This window comes from Carlito syrichta, unplaced genomic scaffold, assembly GCF_000164805.1.
Source record: "Carlito syrichta isolate Samal-C Ts95f unplaced genomic scaffold, Tarsius_syrichta-2.0.1 Scaffold287491, whole genome shotgun sequence".
Classification (NCBI taxonomy): Eukaryota; Metazoa; Chordata; class Mammalia; order Primates; family Tarsiidae; genus Carlito; species Carlito syrichta.
Genome location: NW_007231587.1, coordinates 513,684 through 516,894, shown reverse-complemented (window position 1 = coordinate 516,894; position 3,211 = coordinate 513,684).

The following is a 3,211-nucleotide window of genomic DNA, read 5'->3' as shown; positions in this document are numbered from 1 at the left end:
CAGCAATGGCTTTGTATATTTAAAGTGCTGAAGGAAAACAAATCAAAACAAAACAAAAACCTGTCAGTCATGAATCCTGTCTGGCCAAACTGACCTTCAAAACTGAGAAAGAAATTGAGATATTCCTAAATAAACAAAAGCTTAGAGAGTTTGTCACCACTAGACCTGCCTTGTATGAAGTATTAAATGGAGTCATTCAGTTTGAAATGAAAGGATCCTAGACAGTAACTCACATTTGTAAGTAGACATAAAGATCTCTGGAAAAGGTATTTATATGAGCAATTATATAAGCTAGTGTTATTGTAACTCTGATTTGTAACTCCACTTTTTGTTTTCTACATCATTTGAGAAACTAATGAATTGAAGAAATTAATTATTAGTCTGTTTTTGAACACAGTGCAGAAAGATGTCATTTTCTGTCATCAATATGTTAAAAAGTGGTCAAAATAAAGTAGTATAGTAGCGGATATTTGTATTTTATTGAAGTTCAGCTGCTATAAATTCAGAGTTATTGTTTAATGGACACAGAATTTCAGTTTTCCAAGTTGCAAAAAGCTTTAGAAATGGATGATGTTAATGGTTGGGCCTCAGAATGATTTTACTTAAGACCACTGAAATGTATACTCAAAATTGGTTTAAAAAGTGGCAAATCTTATATTATAGATATTTTACCATAATTAAAAAATAAATACTTTAAAAAAGAGTTAGTAGTCATTAATTTAAGGTGAGAATAGTCATTATGGTTTTGTGTCTTTATTCCACTTTAGTAGTGTGGGTACTAATACAGAGCCAGTGAAGATGTGATAGTAAGGTGATGTGAGAAAGGGGTAAAGGAGTTAAGAATATACAAAGGAATTAATTTGGTGACAGATTGTGAAATGCAAGCCGATTGCTAAAACTCCAGTCATTATGATTTGGCTAGGTACAGAAGAAAGCAGGAGACAACAAAAGGGGGCTGATTCTAACTGGTCAACTTTCTCTAAACAGCTTTCCTGGAAGTCCCAAGCACTTAAATTTCAGTGGATAGATTAGTCATGTGGTTGTACACAGCTTTGAGGGATTCTGGCAAATCTAATCTCTTCTTCTAAGGAGCAGTGTCTTGCTTAAAACCATGCTATTTATTAGGGAAAGAGAGAATGTGGGTAGAAAACAACAGCCTCCTCTCTCCCAGTAGGAAATAGTGTCTTGCCTAATGAGTCTCTTGAAAGGAGGACTACTGAAGTTGATTTAGCCTGGAGGTGAGTTGGGAGTAAGGGGATATGTTCTCCTTTAATTAGAGCTAGGCACAAGGCCGTTTAGGCCAAAATGAGTTAGACACCAGTGTGGTATGCTTTTTTGTTCATTTATCCATTTCTCTTCATTTTTTTCTCTCTCAGACATACTTATCTTTCAAGTCATAAGATTTGTATACTTTCATTTCTTTACTTATAGAAACTTCTTTCAGGAAAGGATTTGGTAAAATCAATTTGATAAAGTGGTTTAAATGACAGACGGTACAGAGTCATTCATTAGAACAGTGTAAATATTTTTTAAGAGGACAAAACCTGAAGCTAACAGATACAGTATCTCATTGGAGTGGGTTCCTAGCTTAGGAATTAACAGTAGTTGAAGGATATGAGAAACTTCCAACCACCTCTCCAATTATACCATCTTGATCATCCCCTATCTGAATGCTGCTAAGGGTATCACTGGTCAGAGCTATATGGTTCAATCTGTCAGACTGTCAATCTGGCAACAGCTATTAAATTCAGTTTGAGACCAAATACAAGGAGCATTTTGCAATTGGATTGAATAAAGGTTAATAGCATAAAAGATGCAGAAAACACAATCAGATAGCCGTGGGACTCAGACTTTTCGCATCTTAATCAGTGAATGGTGGGAGGTTGAGTTAACCTATTGACATCCAGTAGAATTGGCCCAGGACAAGTTTTTGCTTGTGACAGAAGCACATTTCCTTCGCTGCTCACTGAATAGTCAAATAGAATTGACTGATGTTTTGCCATATGCCACCAAGAGATATCTTCATTAGTGCATCTGATAGACTACAGAATAGGAATGCTGCTTAACATGACTTTTATTACATTTCAGCACCTGCTATAGCCAAGAGTCATTACTATCTAGGGGAGGCTGTGCTAGGATTATCATTATTCCTCTATCTTTACATTTGTATTCTGTCGACTACCATGCAAAGTAAAACTGATAAATGGAGGAACTGATTGTGAGTGACAGAAACCTGTGGCTGCAAATTCTTTGCAAGCCTAGAATATTAGTGAAGGTTGTGGGGCGGGGATTGTTTGTGTAATTGGAATCACTGTTTAGATACACCAGTCTTTCTCTCTCTTTGTTTCATTCAACCTCCTTCTCTTCCTCCCTCCTGTCATCTCTTTATGTATCTCTTCTCCATTAATTTTTGTCAAGATTTTTTAAAAATAAGAGACAGAAAAAAAAAGTGTAACAGAATAACCAGGACCAAAAACCACTAGGCCAAAAAATTCAAACAAATCTCATTCTCTGATCAGTAGGATCAATGCTAAAATTGTACAAACCCATGTATTAGAAGCCAGGGCTAAAAATTTTTTCAGAATAACCAAACCAGTCATTGAAATGTCGAAATGCCTCTTTACCAAATAGTTCCTACTTGCTAACCCAAACCCTCTGAAAACTTTCTTGCCACCAAGAACCTTGTTAGGTACATAGGAGCCTTAGAGACCCTTAAGATTTCCTCAACATCTAAAAACCAAAACTTTAGATGTTGGCTGGGTAAGGGGCCAGCAGGTGGTGTCTTATCTGATAGTTCTGAGCCATGTCACATCAGTTTTAACTGCTAAAATTTTGAATTGCTTGAATGCGATTCAAAGACTCAAACAAGGAAGGCTGCTCTGAGGCAGGGAAAATACAATGAATTGCTTTTGTGTAATGATTGGCTTTTTGGGTTCAGTTGTTAAACCAAATGCTTAGTCTCCTTGGGTCATTGATGAGGAGCTGAGTCAGTATTCTTTTGCTTATCAAAATTACTGTTTTTAAGTAGGGAATATCAACTCTGTGTCTGAGGAGACTTACAGAAGTAAAAGGACATGCTGAGTCCATGGGCCCGGGATGCCATACAGGTCTAACTCATTTTGTGTGGTTTATTGTAGCCCCTCTCATTTTTTAAATTCATATGTAAAATGTATTATCACTGCATATCATTATTTGTCAATGCCCTTCTCTT